This window comes from Papio anubis, chromosome 6 (genome assembly GCF_008728515.1).
Source record: "Papio anubis isolate 15944 chromosome 6, Panubis1.0, whole genome shotgun sequence".
Classification (NCBI taxonomy): domain Eukaryota; kingdom Metazoa; phylum Chordata; class Mammalia; order Primates; family Cercopithecidae; genus Papio; species Papio anubis.
Genome location: NC_044981.1, coordinates 110,730,632 through 110,748,671, shown reverse-complemented (window position 1 = coordinate 110,748,671; position 18,040 = coordinate 110,730,632). Strand labels below are relative to the sequence as shown.

The 18,040-nt window shown below is 42.6% G+C and overlaps 1 protein-coding gene across 4 annotated transcripts in view; it reads left to right on the top strand.

Moving 5' to 3' along the window:
- ESR1 (estrogen receptor 1) overlaps nt 1-18,040 on the top strand; it is a 447,068-nt gene that overhangs the window by 23,109 nt on the left and 405,919 nt on the right. The window contains exon 1 of one of the 4 annotated variants that reach the window (XM_017957418.3): nt 9,142-10,189. The exons of 1 other annotated variant lie outside the window; for it this stretch is intronic. The gene's annotated coding sequence lies outside the window, so the exon portion shown is untranslated. Of the gene's footprint in view, nt 1-9,141; nt 10,190-11,267; nt 13,139-18,040 lie in introns of those variants that run through there. 2 more of the 4 variants (XM_021936578.2, XM_009205860.4) reach the window with 2 other exon arrangements.

The following is an 18,040-nucleotide window of genomic DNA, read 5'->3' as shown; positions in this document are numbered from 1 at the left end:
GCTAAGTCTCGGATTTTCTTGAGAAAGTGGATAGAAAATTTGTGCTTAGAGATGACACCAGGAACAGTTGGTTTCTACTCTTAGCTATGTCTGGGGCAGCTTGACCACCACTTTGTTGATCACATTAATTTACCTCTTCCTGCCTTTATTTCCCTTTCTGTAAAATGGGAATTAACGTGCTTGATGACAATATCTCCAAATGATTTTTAAGGCAAGAAGAGAGAATGTTACTGACAGGCCTGTGGTTCTCTGGGTGAGAGGATCACTGTGAATTAATACGCACACAGAGCCTTTTATTAATGAAGCTCAGGGTGTCTGGTTTTTCTTGGAGGAGTAAACATCCACCCAATAGTATTCACTCAGTTTGCATTGTTCTGTCACATTGTTTGTAAATCTTTTGAGTGATTACACAGCATTTGTTCCCCATTGTTCATAATACTCTTTAAAAAACTGACTATAGGACTCCAGTCCCCACTGGTTTGTTCTTTTCCACTTGGCAAAAGTTGATTTTATTTTTCCTTTGGCCTGTGCTTCTTGGTGGTTTGAAATGAACATGGTTTTTTTTCCTGTTTACCCCTTTGCCCACATTGTCAATACTAGAGTCGCCCTGGGAAGCAGAGTTTGCAAAGGGAGGAGGGTTTGGTATAAATTTGGAAGATTGTATTGTTTCAGATTTATTTTCTCAAATGCTGAAACTACTTCTCAGGGATTATTCTTCTTTACTCATGAAAACTCACACATTCTCTCAGGTGGTACTGTTAAACATGTTAAATCTGTAAAAAAATTACTAAAAAAATGTTAAACAAATGTAATGAAAGAAGCAGGAAGCAAGCGTATACACATGGTGGCCTGAGCAATTGGCTGTCATGGTTTGGTTTGATTATAGGTGTGTGAGGCATATGCATGGTGTTGCATGGAACAGATGGATAGAAATGGTAAAAAAAAAAAAGATGAATCCAACCTAGTGCTTTTCAATTCTCCTTGCACATGAGAATCACCTGGAGAATTAAAAAAAATATATTGATGCTGGCTGGGCATGGTGGCTCATGCCTATAATCCCAGCACTTTGGGAAGCTGAGGTAGGTGGATCACTTGAGAACAGGAGTATGAGACCAGCCTGGCCAACAGGGTGAAACCTTGTCTGTACTAAAAATACAAATATTAGCCAGATGTGGTGGCACACACCTGTAATCCCAGCTACTTGGGAGGCTGAGGCAGGATAATCTCTTGAACCTGGGAGACAGAGGTTGCACTGAACTGAGATCACACCACTGCACTGCAGCCTGAGCAACAAAGCGAGACTCCGTATTAAAAAAAAAAAAAAAAAAAAAAAAAAAGTTGATGCCTGAGTCTCTCCCCAGAAATCAGAACATCTGTGGGTATGGGTTCGGCATGGACATTTGTAAAATCTCCTTAGCTGTAAAGCCAGAGTTAGGAACCACTGATAACCAACAGAAAAATGCTTCTGGAAGTACCTCCAGGGAAGAAGTCCTAGCGTAGGATCAGACACCTGTCTGGGTTCAATACACACCACTGGGTTTTTTTGCTTTTTGAGATGGAATCTCACTCCGTCACCAAGGCTGGAGTGCAGTGGCGCGATCTCGGCTCCCTGCAATCTCCACCTCCCGGGTTCAAGTGATTCCCCTGCCTCAGCCTCCAGAGCAGCTGGGACCACAGGCGCATGTACCACACCGGGCTAATTTTTGCATTTTTAGTAGAGACAGGGTTTCACCCTGTTGGCCAGGATGGTCTTGATCTCCTTACCTCGTGATCCACCTGCCTCGGCCTCCTAAAGTGCTGGGATTATAGGCGTGAGCCACCGCACCCAGCCACCACTGGGTTTTATAAACTCTCAGTAGGCCTCCCCTTCTGGCCTGGTCCCATGCTATCTGACCCTTCTTGACATTCAAAAAAAAGTATTTTTGTTTAGTTGAACGCCAGGAACGTGTAGGATACTAAGAAAATGTTGAGAAGTGGCATTAAACAGAAGTATGAGTTGCCTTCATTAAAATTGCAGTGATCTTTTTCTTACCAAAGGTCCTGACCCAGTTGTGGAAAAATTGTTTCTTGAATGTGGGTGACACATCTGTTTCATATCTCCAAGGCTATGCCCCAGAGCCAGCTCCTCTGTGTGATTCAAAGGATGCCACGTGTCCCACATGTGGCCTGCTTCCTTCTCTTAACATGGCCTAAAAGTCCCTTATTGAACTCCCGTTAGCTTTGTTTATTTATTTTTGAGATGAACCCTTGCTCTGTCACCCAGGCTGGTGTGGGGTGGCGCAGTCTCGGCTCACCACAACCTCTGTCTCCCAGGTTGGAGCAAATCTCCTGCCTCAGCCCCCCAAGTAGCTGGGACTACAGGTGCCTTCCACCACACCCAGCTAATTTTTGTATTTTTAGTAGAGACAGGGTTTCACCATGTTGGCCAGGCTGGTCTCGAACTCCTGACCTCAGGTGATTTGCCTGCCTCAGCCTCCCAAGAACTCCCGTTAGCTTTGAAAGTAAAAGCCAACCCCCTTTGGCTGGCCCACGAGGCCCCACACACCTTAGCATTCCTGTTACCTCTTCCACCTCCTCTCCTAGCTCTGCCCTTCGCTGGTGCCAATTTGGCTGCACTAGTGTCCTTTTTGTGACTGCAGCTGTGCCTGGGACACTCCAGTATTTGCACTTGCTATTGTTCTGAGCTGTTATTGTCCAGAATGCTCTTCCAGCAGTTAGCTACTTGTCTCCTCTGAGTCTTCAGGTAGCTGCTCAATATCAGCTTCTCAGTCACCCTGTCTGATCACTTGGCTTATAAGTCCAGTCCTTACCCTTGTACTCCCATTTCTAATCGCTGCTTAATCATCACTTTAGCACTGTCACCATTTGACTTTCTTTCTATATATATTTATTGGTTAGCTCGGTTGCTTCAATAAATACCATAAACTGGGTGGCTTAAAGTCAGACATTTATTTCCCACAGTTCTGGAGGGTGGAGATCTAAGATCAGGGTGCCAGCATGGTCTGGTTCTGGTGAGGGCCTCTTCCAGGTGCAGACAACCATGTTGCTTTTTTTCTTTTCTCTTTTTTTTTTTTTTTTGAGACGGAGTCTCGCTCTGTCACCCAGGCTGGAGTGCAGTGGCGCCATCTCGACTCACTGCAACCTCCACCTCCCGGGTTCAAGCGATTCTCCTGCCTCAGCCTCCTGAGTAGCTGGGACTACAGTTGCACACCACCACGCCCAGCTATTTTTATATTTTTAGTACAGACAGGGTTTTGCCACGTTGGCCAGGCTGGTCTTGAACTCCTGACCTCAAGTGATCCACCTGCCTCGACCTCCCAAAGTGCTGGGAGGTCGTGAGCCACCATACCCGGCCAGATGGCCACCTTCTCACTGTGTCCTCAGGTAGCTGAAAGAGATCAAAGAACTCTTGACACCTTTATAAGAGCACTAATCCATCCTGAGGGCCCTGACCTCCATGACCTAATAAGCCTTCCAAAGGCCCCACTTCCTATTGCCATCGTATTGGGGGTTTGGATTTCTGCATAGATCTTGGGGGGACACAAATCTTTCAGTCCATAACAGTCATAGTTGGCCTCTCCCTCGTTCCACTAGAATATAAGCTTCCCGAGGTCAGGGATCTTTGTCTATTTTGTTTACAGCTATGTTCCTAACACCTAGAACAGTGCCTGGCACATTGTAGGTGCTCAGGAGATAATTACTGGATGAAAAAAAATGAACGGGTCTCCTCCTTAACCCCTGAAATCCTGTTCGAGTCGCCGGGTTTGCCTTGCTCCACTGGGATCAAGCCCTGGCTTGGCGTCCTTGTCTCCCAGGGGTAGACTTCCCGTCTCTGGGAGGACGCGAGGCTCTCCTGGCCGGCTGGTTGGCCTCCTTATCTGTTCTGCCCACTCAGAGCCCTGCCAGCTGCCTGGGACGGCTGCCGGGCACGTCCTTGTTCCTGCTCAGTCAGCCAGGTGGGGCCGTGGTTTGGACCCTTCACTCATTCTTCTGTGAACCCACCTCTCACTTTCCCCTTCAAGAAGCACTCCGTGGCCCCCAGCTCGGCTTCTGAAATTTGGATGCATTGGTCTAGCCCAGTCTCGTTTGCACATCCCTTTGCATGATTCTTAATTATATTTCGGGCTGGCTCTGCGCAGTAGACTATAGAAATAATGATTGTTTCTGGGGTTGCGCTGGAGTGTGAGAAGGTGGGGAAAATGCCTCCGGACGATTAGACCAGGACACTCTGAGATGACTGATGAAACCTACGGCAAGAGCTTTCCACGCTCCTGATGGCGGCAGGGGAGGGCGGTGCGCAGGGGTGGGGGAGGCGCAGGGGGAGCTGTTGAGGGTCCCGTGCTAGTCAATTCTCTAGCTTCCCAGGCGCCTTGATCTTGTCATTTAGAAGCCTCTGGAAGCACAGGGACTGTGGAAACTGGAAGCTGTTCTTGGACTATTTCGCAACACTTTTCTCCAGGAAAAAGGAAAAAAAAGGCTCATTCTCTTCGTCCCCAATGTTACATAATCGAACATTTCCCGTGCTGGTTGAAATGAATATCCTCTCTTTGCCTGAATAAATAATGCACAGATTCTTCGGGACAGGCTACTTCCTCCAGGCCGCCGCTTCCAAGGGATCCGGCCGCTTTGTGGGTTTCGTGGTGGCCCACAGCTGGACGCGGGGCCAGGACTTCCTTCTTGGTGGGGGCGTGCTTTCTGCCAAAATGTCTTTTAAACGTCTCAACAAGTAGCAAACACGGCCCCACCTGCGACAGTTGCAGTGATTCCGGAAGACCTGCTCACCACGAGGTGCTGGGGTCGTTTGCAGCTGGCAATCTCCGGTGGCTGCAGTTTAAATAAATCTCCTAAGTGCAGAATCACCACACAAGGCGCGGAGAAACTGAAAAGTTAAAACATCTGGAGTTACAAACACTCACAGGCGTATCAGCTGTCTGCGTCCCCATAGGAAAACTGTTTATCGGATGCTTCAGTATTCAACCCTTTATTTCCTAGCACAGGTTTTTAATTTTCACATGGAGTGTTTGATTACCTTCCCATGCCCAAGTCACTCTTTTCATAGCCTGTTGTTTAATTTGGTTACACCTTTGTCTTTATGTCCTTTGCTTTCCTATATGAGAAAAATAAATGGCACCCTTGAATTGCATGGTAGAGGCTGACGCTATTCCAGGTGCTCAGGTTGGCCTTCCCATCTTTGGTTTCCTTCTGTAGGAAGATTTATTGGTATAAAGGGAAGGACAGAATTGGAGCTCCCTGGAGGGAGGTTCATGTGTTTCTTATTCTGAGCTGCCGGGAGCTGGTTCACAGCACAACTTGATAATTGCTGAGTAGACCTAAAGTTTTGAAAATCAAGATCTCTTTGGAGTTTTACAACTAAAATTTCAAAAATGAGAAATGACTGTCCCAATTTATTTTAGAAGAAAGGTGCAGCTTGTAAACTTTCATGAATTTGGTAAAAGGGGGCTAATTTGAAAAGGAAAACTAATAGGCAATATTTACAAATTGTGAAAAATACCAGAATAGTATACATGGAAGAGTATTAGACATTCCATTTGCAGTGGTAAACCCATTCGTTTGGTTCTGAATCTTGTTTAGACTTCCTTAAGAATCTGATGAAGTTTCCAGAACCTTCCTTCAGAAAAATGCACATGTGTTTATGTACCTAAATGTTTGGATATGATCTCAGGGGATTCCAAATCCCCTGGGCCCCCCCCCCCATGTGGATGTTTGTGATGCAGAATGGGGTAAGAAAAACAGGAAAGGCTACAGAAATTTTTATGAAATAGAAACATGAACATATGGTACCCAGCCAAAGTTTAGTTGTGAGAAAAATGACGTTAAACGCATTTATTTTCTAAATGACGACACAAAATTCGACTCATATTACTATCCAGTTGAAGCATGTTTTATGCTTATGGTGACCTAGCGATCCAAATGCCTGCTCTTTGTTCTTATCCTCTTATCTTCCTTATGCCAATACTGTGCAGCTTAAATAAGTCCTGTCTCCAATGTTATTATCTAGTTTTGTTCTTTGTTTTCTATGTTTTATCTTTTACTTCTTGTTCCTATTTCAAAGACTTTGAAGGTATTGGGACTTGGGGACATGTCCTTTCCAGTAAAGATTTTGGTATTGTAGAGAGAGCTTTACACACCCAGGTAGGTGTACTTGGGGACTGAGGCTACTCAGTAGCCCTGTAAATGGTCAGAGCCTGCTGTTTCTATTACTTGGAGAGCAAGGTGAATGCAGGTCTCCTTGGATATTGGGGATGATAGAGGGATGTGGATTGTAGAGGAACAGGACTTCTTGCCCCTTCAATTTAAATGGAGATTCATTTGATCGAAAAAACAAAACAAAACATGTATATTCACCAGGCCCTGTGTGAATTACCACCTTGGATGTAGGTGGAGTAAGCCGTATTCCCAGGTAGCCTGCAATCAACTGCAATCCATTGGTGGTAGGAGGCATGGGAGATCCAGAAATAACTCAGGACTAGATTGAACTGGCCACTTATCTAAGAGTGTTATCAAGTGTTCTGTAAATGTGTAAATTCTGATCAGTTATCAGGTTGTCATACTTTTTTTTCTTTTTTTTTTTTTTGAGTCTCGCTCTATCGTCCAGGCTGGAGTACAGAGGCATGATCTCAGTTCACTGCAACCTCCACCTCCCAGGTTCAAGCAATTCTCTCACCTCAGCCTCCTAAGTAGCTGGGGTTACAAGCATGCACCACCACGTCCGTCTATTTATTTATTTATTTTTTTGTAATTTTAGTAGAGATGGGGTTTCACCATGTGGCCAGGCTGGTCTTGAACTCCTGACATCAAGTGATCAGCGCACCTCTGCCTCCCAAAGTTCTGGGATTATAGGTGTGAGCCACTACAACCGACTGGGTGTAATACAATTCTTCTGTCTCCCTTCCTAGGCACAAGCTCCTCAGGGTCACGTCTGTTCTTCTTTGCTGGCACAGAGGAGATGCTTCAGCAGTGCTTATTGCTAGAGGAGAAAAGTACAAGTGGCATGTGGTAGAGATTCAGAGGAGGGTGAGAATAGGATGATGTTGGGCCATCAGGAAGGTCTCCATGGAGAAGGTGTTCTTTGAGATGAACACTGAGGAAGTGGTGGGATCACAGCTGACCTAGATAGAGAAGGGGCTGAAACCCAAGCATAGGATGCTGGGAGCAGGGAAAGAGACGCTGACTGAAGTAGAAGGCTGGAGAGGTTGGCTGGGGCCTGGTGATCAGGGACATGGTGAGTGGTTTGTGCTTAATTTAATCTTATAGTGACACAATGAGGATGATTAATCAGGAACATAATCTGGTGAAGGTGTGTTGGATGGATTAGAAATGGTAGAGGCTGTAGGCAATCAGACCAATTAGGACACCATTGCAAAAGTCCAGCTGAGAGCTGAAGAGGATCTGACTTGTGATAGGGAGTAGGAAAAAGAAGGGATGGAGGCTGGAGGAATTTTGGAGATACAGCCTGAAGTTCTTGTAATCCAAACTTCCCCAGAGTGTCTCAGCCCAGGAATAAAAATAGGATGAAAACAACAAGAACACAATAATATTTTATCTCTGCTTTCTATCAACTGTTTGCCACCTGCAATCCTTTCCGGTTCTTCCTTCCTGTGGGGCCAGGTGAATAGGCAGATGCTGAGTATCACTGCTGGGCTCACAGAAGCCTCCAGCGTTGGGGGGTCAAGGCTGCGGCTGCTGGTGCCAATCAAAGGCACCCATAGGCAGGACCCACTTCCACTAAGCTTCATTGCAAATGGGAAGCCTCAAGGCGGGTGCTTTCCTCTGCTAATCGGTACCTGGTACAGGAATCAAGGCTTCCCTTTGTTTGTTCTCAGTGGTTTACAGAGATTTTTCTTCTGTAAAGCAACCGCTCCTTTCACTAAAATTCCGGTGTTTGTGCAAGTTGGGAAGTTAAACTTAGCAACGGAGTCTCTGCTGTATTTAAATATCATTTTTGTCTGACACTGGCCTCTTGTCCTTAGAGGAAATATGTGAATTTCTCCTTTCTGCTCAGAAGTACAACTTAATAGTTGACAAACGTAAACTACCTGAAGGGCCAGACTTCTCTGGATCCTACTTGAGACCTTGCTTCCCACTGAGAAGTGTGTGCATTTGTGTATCTGGGGACCGAGATGGCTGGGAGAGTGGGGAGAAGAAAGACTGAGGGCCAGGTGGGGAGCAACAAGGGTCAGAAAGCTATTTTGGTTCAGCAGTATCAATAATGTTTTTGTTTTAAATCATTGTCTTCTTCAATGTTGCTTCCTTTGTCACTCCTGTAAATATGAAAGCCCCATTTATTCTTCTAATAGAAAATTTTTCGTAATTATTTCCTCACATGAGATGTTTATGGCTTTATATATGTGTGTGTATATAAAGAGGAGGCATGTAATTTATAAAAGCAGATTTTAAAAGCCTTTCTACAGATGAAATGTAAGGTTCAATTGCATTTTTTCTTTTGGAGATGGGTCTTACTCTGTCACCCAGGCTAAAGTGCAGTGGCACGAACATGGCTCACTGCAGCCCCAAACAATTCTCCCACCACAGCCTCCAGAGTAGCTGGGACCACAGACATGTGCCATCACATCCAGCTAATTAAAAACGATTTTTTTTGTAGAGATGGGGTCTTTCTATGTTGCTCAGGCTAGTCTTGAATTCTAGGCTCAAATTTCTTGATTTCTTCCAAAAGCATTTTCTGCTTGACATTGTTATTTGAAGAAAGACAGCTTTAAAAAAATTTAAATAAGGAGACTATTTTTTATCCCTATAAGTTTGGACTAGGGCTTTCATATTGAGTAAAAGACAGTATACAGTGTCATCGAGGATGGGTCATATTATGGCTCTGTTGTCAAATACTCTATATCTGGACACTGAAAACTGGACTACTGATGGATTTTGTGCCTCTGCTGTAAAAACCAGCACCTGGGGCTGGACGCAGTGGCTCACACCTGTAATCCCAGCACTTTGGGAGGCCGAGGTGGGAGGATCGCGAGGTCAGGAGATGGAGACCATCCTGGCTAACATGGTGAAACCCCGTCTCTACTAAAAATACAAAAAAAATTAGCCGGACCTAGTGGCGGACACCTGTAGAATGGTTTGAACCGGGGAGGCGGAGCTTGCAGTGAGCCGAGATTGAGCCACTGCACTCCAGCCTGGGCGACAGAGTGAGACTCCGTCTCAAAACAAACAAATAAACCAGCACCTAGGCCCCGGATGAGTGTTTAGGTAGCTAAACACTCTTGGGTTACGCTGTTCTGATGGGAAAGACCACCAGAGGTGCCCTTGGATACCTGGTAATAAGGGCTATAGAAGAAATTATGGAAATTCTGCGACCCTGTCAGTGACCCATGCAGCTCTAGCCAGAGCCCCATGTGTGTTCATCTCAGCTCATTGGCTTTCTCTGTTCCTGCATAACTTCACTTGCTAGGAGCCTTGCCTTACTTTGGCCTCCATGCCACCCTGAGACACACCCTTTTCTTTTGCACTTATGACCTCAGTGCAGGTTTCCAAATTCATACCCTCAGAGCAGTGCAGGTTTCTGAATTCATACCCTCAGAGCTTGAATGATTGGTCCAGTTGATCTTTTTCACATTTGGTCGTGTTCTAGGTCACTGGCCAGTCTGTAGTTTGGCTGTTGTTTGGTTGGGTGTCTCACCATGGTCCAGTTAGCTGTGATCTGAAGTGGGCGTAGGGTGGGGAGGTTGTGTGAACTTGAGTTGGTTGTTCCAGTAACAAGAGCTGAGAGCATGGCAATTTTCCTTAGAACACTAGCGAGTGAGTAGTCAGGTACTGATTGATATCTCCAGATAAGCGGAGTTTCAATTTTGGTTGTTCTTCATGAGCGAAGTCCGAAGCCCAGAGCTGTTTTGCTAGAGCGATAGAGCTGAGACAGTGTTTTCAGCAGTGCTCAATGGGAACATCTTTGCTGAGAAGAACGAATGAAGAATTTTGGCAACTAACTGTGTAACTGAGTCCCAGACTCTGCTATCATCTGGGGTGGCAGATAAAAACACATAGTCCAAATCAAAAACCTGATTTTTAATTTTAGCCTGAATCACCCAGATGACAGCAGGACGCTGCTTGAACAACCCAGACAGATTGCATCCATTTTCTGCTTTACTTTGCTTGTGGAAACCAGGCTGTTAGCGGTTTCTTCTGGAATGGGAGAATGAATCAAAAACAGGTTGGAACCTGAAAAATTTCTAGAATTTCATTGTTCTGTGCTTCTTAATAAACAATGTGACACTATCAAGGAATGTGTGTTGACCGTCTTTTAAAAAATAAAGATGTAGTGGATAGCATGATTTTGATGAAATGTCAGGCTTTATTTTTCATTTGAAAAATGTGTGTGAGGGAATCAGGTGTCAGGTGTAATGGCATGATACTGCTCTTTGAATTATACTTGTGAGATTAAATTTGTCCTGTGTTTCAATTACACTATTATACAGCTTCATTTAAATTGTTGTTTTCTTATTTTTTTTATTGTTCAACCTGTCTAGTAGTGATTAATGCAATTTAATTAGACCCTTTTTCTCAAAGGATATATATATATTTTCCCTATAAGAAAGCATAGAATAGCTAAAAAAAATCAGTCCAAGCACACATTTTTATTTTTAGTGATTTCATTAGAACGATAAACTTAAAAATGATTCATAACAACCTTTCTGAATCGATTTGATGGAACTGTTTTTACTCATTCACTGATAAACCTGTCAACAGTTTCCTCTCATGACACATACAAAGCACGTGTGTTCCCATAGTGTGTCCTTGTGTGTAATCCCTTGTGCTGGTTCAGATTCTGAAATGGAGCGTTAAAAGCATGGGGGCTTGAGTTGGTCCATGTGAGTTTGAACCCTGGCCCCAGCTGGTATAGGTACTTAATCTCAGTATCCTGTGGTTTCCTCAACTGTAAAATGGGTTTTTAGTAGTACCTACCTCACTGGGTTGCTGCAAACATGCTTAAAATAGTACCTGACATCTAGTACAGCCGGCCCTCCATATCTATGGGTTCCACATCTGAGGATTCAGTCAACCTCTGGTTGGATAAAAAAAATATCCAGGAGAATAGCTGCATACCAGGAAAAAAAAAAAAAGAAAAAATATCCAGGAAAAAAAAGTTGTGCCTGTACTGAACATGTACAGACTTTGCTCTTTACATTCTCTAAACAATATAGTATAACATGTATTTACCTCACATTTACATTGTTTTAGGTATTATAAATAATCTATGGGTTATTTAAAGTATACAGGAGGATGTGCATAGGATATATGTAAATACTACGTGATTTTATATCAGGTACTTGTCCTGGAACCAATACCCCAACTCTAATACCAAGGGATGACTATATATGCTCAGAAGACATTTGCTGTTATTTTTATTCTCTTGCACTCAAGAAAGCACATATTGGAATGCAAGTGAATATCAATAATAGTTTTTTAAAGGATAATTAATCTAATTTATAATTTACATACAATTTACATTGTACATTTATATTTTCTAATGGAAAGGAAATAATCTATAACCTTCATTCCAGAATTCATTAGCTGTCCTATTTTGAGAACTGTTGCTCTATGTAATTTTCATCTCTGTATTGATGTGTAAAACTGGTTTTAACAGGTAGCTAAATGCTGTTTGAAAAGCACACTTCACCCATTCTAGCAAATAAAATAATTGAAGGATTTAATTAATTTTGAAAAAAATATTTCACTTTCAAAACACTTAAACTGTTCAGAGCATGTTATTCAATAATGTACCTTTCACCAGAAATCATAATAAAAACAATAAAAATGCTTACGGAACCCCCACAATGCATTAGTATACATGATTATTCCTTGGGTAAGAGAATCTTGTTGAGATTTTATGTTCAGTCACTTGAAATTAAATACTTTACATATTAACTAAAATGTGTCCTGCTCTATGTATTCTGGAGAAGTTACTCTCAGACAAATTTACATATTCAAATTATTTTATGGGCTTAACTGACAAGTATAGAGAAGATTGAAGACAGTTAAGATCATTTATTTCAAAATGTTTGAAAGCATTTATTATTTATTCTGGTTTTCTTTCTTTCCCATGCTGGTTTTGAGATGCGCCTCTTACTTGGCAGGTGTCCCTCTGTACTGGGTGCTGGGACAGAGAGAAATACAGTAGCAAGAGAGAGATCCCTCCTCCGCCCCGTTCTACCATTCTCACTGCCAGAAAACCAGCCTTTTTCAAGGCTTGTAGAGAAGAAAAAGCAAAAATATTTTTAAAAAGTCAGTTAAAGTACCTACTGCATAAACCACAGCAGACATAATGAGATATTAAACTGTCAATATTATTAAACATTTTTAATATGATTTTACAGCCCCTTTTCTACTTGAAAATGTTTATCTTAGTGTTAGACAAACAATCAATAACCTCATAAACTTAAAAATTGCTGCAGGAAATACCGGACAGTTTATGGAAGGATCATATGACAGAAGGAAGGGCTGAAGAGTGTGAGAAGCTAGACCTCTGCAGGTTACCAAAGTCAAGAACCTCATTAATCAGTAACAAGAAGTGCAGAGCGGGCTTTTGAGTCCATGCCTGAGTAAGAAAGTCCCAAAAAACCACTCGCAGAAGGACATTTCCTTGCCCCTGCTTTTAGTTTAGCTGTAGCTAACTTTGGATTAACAAAATTAATGTGCTGAATGAATGTTTTATTTTTTTTTCCAACTCCACATGCCTGTCTAGACTTCAAGCTTTATTATGAATAAAGAGAAAATCGGCTGGATGGCATAAAAAAATTTTCAGGCAGATTAACACACGATTTACCTCTTCTTGAACATCCATCTTAATGGAAGTGCTAAGAAAGTTAGATTCGGGCCTGGCTTGGCAAAAGCAAGGCCACCCCCTCCTCTATTTTTTCAATGAGATTTTCCAATCCTAGTCAAATGGTGGTGCTAGTTCTTTATTTTTGAGTTACTGCATTTCCTAATTTCATGGTCATAACAGCCTCCTGTCTACCGACTCAGAACGGATTTTACCAAAACTGAAAATGCAGGCTCCATGCTCAGAAGCTCTTTAACAGGCTCGAAAGGTCCATGCTCCTTTCTCCTGCCCATTCTATAGCATAAGAAGACAGTCTCTGAGTGATAATCTTCTCTTCAAGTAGGTACTCCTATTTCTTCTCAATTTATTTTTTCCTTTTTGATATAATGTGCTACTGTTTACAAGCATATTGTAACTTCAGAGCTTACCTCTCATCTTTAAAAAATGTTCATTTTTTTGTCTTTCTGCTCCAAGGATATTTTGCAAAGTTACTGGCAAGTATTCCTGGGATGATATAACGTGAAATCTAAACTTGGTACCGTGGAAATTCACTTCTAGAATAATATTTGGCTGAGGCAGAGGGCAATCCGACTACCCTTTTCTTAGTACAGCACACACAGGCTGCCTGTCTGTTCCAGATAACATATATTTATTGAATCTAGCACTAGCTAGGAGACACTGTATTGTTGAACTGTGTTAGAATTTTAAAAGTTCTTAATTGGACAAATCTCAGACTAGCATGAACACACTACCTGTTTTCTTAATCTTTGGAGCCATAACTTATGTGAGTTTGAACTAAGCGATGTGAATAAGCCATTATTTGTTTCCTAAAGGCAGTCAAGTTTTCTGAAAAGCTACACATTTAGCAGCACCAGAACGAGCCCCTCTGTCTTGAAATTGGCCTCTGATTTTCAGCAAGGTCTTTTGAGTCCTGGTGTCCCATTTTCTCAGTTCCTTTTTGCCTCACGATGGCACATACATAACGATTCCACCACATATAGCAGTGGGCTACTCGGGTAATGATGTGGCAGTCACAAGGCAGGGCAGAATACTTTCATTTTGGTTAGAGGAATGCCACATGTCTTAGGAAATGCTCGTTGAACTGTAAGTTTCATGCTTTGTCAAGAAGATAGGCAGTATTCTCTCAAACAAGTCCGTAGGAGCCAACATGATTAAAAGATTTTAAAGCAGTTTACTCGATAGAAGGGTTGGACTTTATGAGGACTTGTGATCATGACAACGATTCCTGCTTAAAGATGCCAGATTTTTAATGCCTTTATGTGCCAGATCTAATAGGCTTACAGAGCAACTCCATGTATATGAGGTTGCTGGGAAACTCATGTGGTTTTGAATGTGGTATATACATATTTTAATGTTGAGAGTAAACTTAGGAAGACCAGGTAGAAGTATTTGAATTGAATTCTGAAATGTACAGAGAACTTAAATTGGATGAGAATGTTGGAGAACCATGGATGGTTCAGGGTCCATTTGTATACCATAAAATCCCTTCCTATTTCTCAAAAGCAAATGTTTTCTTTGATTTTGTTAATATCCTGTGATGACTGCCCCCTAGGCCTTGGAATGCATGCAGATAATGCTGTAGCAGTTGGATAAAATACTCTAGAATGTCAGATTTTCAAGGAAATTAGAAATAAAAACAATGTGGGTAAAAGATATGACATGTAGGAAAAAAGCAAAATTTTCCTTAAGAATACGAGGGTCATATTTACGAGTAGAAGATTTTTCTTGGAGATACTTGTTTTGTTCTATTGCTTGTGACAATCAAGGAAAGGAATAAAGCTCTTGTGTCTTAAACTTGCAGGAAGAACAAAGCCCAACTATCTTTCGTTTCTGAGAACTCTGTCTTTTTGTTCAATATTGGGTTTAGAGCTAGCTACCATCTACCTTCCCTTCAAACACGCACTCTACACCTCCACACAGTATAAGTGTTTACATCAGGCGTCTGCTAAATATTTTCACATGGTTATCTGCGGTCTTCTCTGCGTCTATCTGCATTCATTTATCCTAGCTGGTCAGAACAATCACTTGGGCTGAGGGCCTGGTGGTTGAGTTTACTTTGCTTTGAATAGGGAACAGCTGTGCTCCGTGATGGCAGATTGGCTATTTGGAAAAAAGAGCAATGAAGAGAGTGACTCTGGGTAGACCATCCACACTGTTTGTAAAAAAAACTCATAGCATAGTCTTCACCTATGGCAGTGGAGATATTGATGGTCCTGTCCACCCGCCTCTATCAGGAGAGGGTTTCCATTGTTAATCTCTGAGAAAGAGGCGCCATCTGTGAAACCTACTGCATATTGTCTAATGAAGTGCTATTTTCAAAGGCATACACTGTACAGGTAAGAGTGGTGTGCCTGCCTTCTGGGCAACATCTCGTTAGACTTCCTCTGAATCATTCCCACTGGACACAACAGCAAAAACGTACACATCATTGAGTTTTATGGTTCTATCTAAGGTGTATAACATTTTTCTCTCTGAGAGTCTGTGATTCCTTCAGAGAATAAAGGAGCTTACCCTATCCATCTGCCCCTAAAAATATTCTGCTAGAAAGCTGATACGTCTGCTCAGGTTTTCCACAGCACATCACTCTTCAGTAAGAATTCTGATATTAAGTAGTGTAATTCAAATCCATGGAAAATGACTGAGTATCAGCCATAGCTCCCACCACTCTCTAGCTGTGCAATTAGAGGCAGATTATTTCACCTCCTGCCTTGAATTTCTCATCTGCAAAGTGGGAGTACTAAAAGTAGCTACCAGCTATGATTATATGGAATAAATGAGATTAAGCCACTCATTAAACTCCTTGCAGTTTCCAAGCATTAGAAACTCAGTATGAGGAAGTTATTTCTATTCTAAGCCTAGCACAGTGCCTGGTACTCAACAGATGTTGGTTGAATCAATGAAATAATTCAAGGTCAGCACCAAAGCTGCTAGGAGTTTATGAACATCTGATCATAACTGGAAACTTGATCTAAAAAACAAAGGGCAGTCAATCCAATCAACTGAGCATGCCATCTGTTGAAATGCTGCTGCTTCTGTAATGAAAATAAAATGTTGGAAGAGAAAGTCCAGAAACCTCCATCATCCTTTCTTCCATCATTCCTCTCCTTTGTGACTATCTTTGTGATGAGAAGGGTAGCAAAAAAATGTTGCTGAGATGAGCGTGTCAAAAATGTGTTACAAATGCTTCACATTCCCTTTCACATCAACAGAAGCATGTTGCTTCATTGTTGGGCAATGTCTTAGTCTATGCACACATAGAGCTGTATGCTGATTTTTTTTTTTGAGGCGGAGTCTCGCTCTTTCGCCCAGGCTGGAGTGCAGTGGCGTGATCTCAGCTCACTGCAACCTCTACCTCCCAGGTTCAAGCAATTCTCCTGCCTCAGCCTCCAGAGTAGCTGGGATTACAGGCATGTGCCACCATGCCCGGCTAATTTTCATATTTTTAGTAGAGACAGGGTTTTACCATGTTGGTGAGGCTGGTCTCAAACTCCTGACCTCAAGTGATCCACTCGCCTTGGCCTCCTAAAATGCTAGGATTACAGATGTGAGCCACCACACCAGGCTGCATGCTGATGTTCTAATTCAGTGTGATACCAAAGACCTGAGATAGTCTCTCCCTCACTGGCCCCATAATATATGCCCATGAGGTGGTAATAATAACAACTATAGTAGCACCTAAGGTTGGAGGGGGGCTCTTACTTTGTGCAATGCTTTTTATAGTATTATCACGTGTGATTCTCACAGCAACCCCAGGTAGTGAACAATGTTATGATTCCTGTTGTACAAATGAGGAAACCAAGGCTTTGCAAAGCTAGGTAACATGCCCAATATTACACAGCTTCAAAGGTGACAGCCCTAGGACTTGAAGATAAACTCATCGAATTCCAAAGCTCATGCTTTTAGCCATTACTTGAGACAGTATTAACTTTTAAAGTTTGTAATCAATAAGAATTTGGCCTTGGGAAAGCAAGTTGAGCATCTGGGGCTGATGGGAGATAATATTCCACCCTCTCTTAGCCTCAGTATCTTCATCTGTAAAATGGGAATAATTACATCTGAGTCACAGAAGTTTTGTGGCTCTTCATGAGGATTACATAAAGTAATGCGTGTAAGAGAGTTTTGTACAAAGCTCACTTTTATAAAATGCAAGTTGTGGCCAGGCTCCGTGGCTCAGGCCTGAAATCCCAGCACTTTGGGGGGCTGAGGTGGGTGGATAACCTGAGGTCAAGAGTTCGTGACCAACCTGGCCAATATGGTGAAACCTGTCTCTACTAAAAATACAAAAATTAGCTGGGTATGTTGGCATGGGCCTGTAATCTCAGCTACTTGGGAGACTGAGGCAGGAGAATCACTTGAACCTGGGAAGTGGAGGTTGCAGTGAGCCAAGATTGCGCCATTGCACTCCCACCTGGGCAACAAGATGAAACTGCATCTAAAAAAAAAAAAAAAAAAGAAAAAAAAGAAAATAAAGCAAGTTGTTATATGCAATGCATAAATTATTACTTAGTTACATGTAAAATCTTCCCACCAAGTGAATGAGGGTTCACCTGGCTGTAGTACTATGAGATAGATATGAGGGGCAGATTAGTTTATGCTTCTCAAAAACAGAAAATGTGCAGGGGTGGAAGTGTGGGTGGGGAGTCTGGGCCTTCCTGGCATGTGGCAAAGCTGGAATGTAAGAGAGTACGGCAGCAGGATGGATGGGGTTTTGGGGGTATGGTGGTAATCCTTTTTCGGGGGCACCCCTCCAGTATTCGGGGATGTTCTCTGATTTCTTTTGAGAAGACAAGTGGTTAGGAGCTTCCCTCGCTCTGGTTTTTATCTGTTGTAAAACCCATCAAGATCCTTGTTGAATGCATACCTGGAGCTTGGTTTCCCTAAGCACAGCCTTTAAGAACTTCATCTGGCTTTAGTCTCCTATTTAAAGCTGCCACCCACTCTCAATTTTTTGGGTTTTCCTGCTAAGAATGAGTATAACATGGGCAGTCTTTCAGTTCTCCTTTCTTGCTGCCTGGAAGACAACACACAGGCCAATCACAAGGAGGAAGAGACAGGCCCCAACAAGTTGACAGTCCTAGAGAGCTTAGTGTGAGTAGACTTGCTGAGGTTCCTGACATTTGCCGGAATAGAAGAGTACCACTGGCTTCTAGACATTTCTTTTCTCAACTGTTTCCTTGTCAAAATGACCAGCAACTCAGCTCCCTAAACACACGTGCTTCC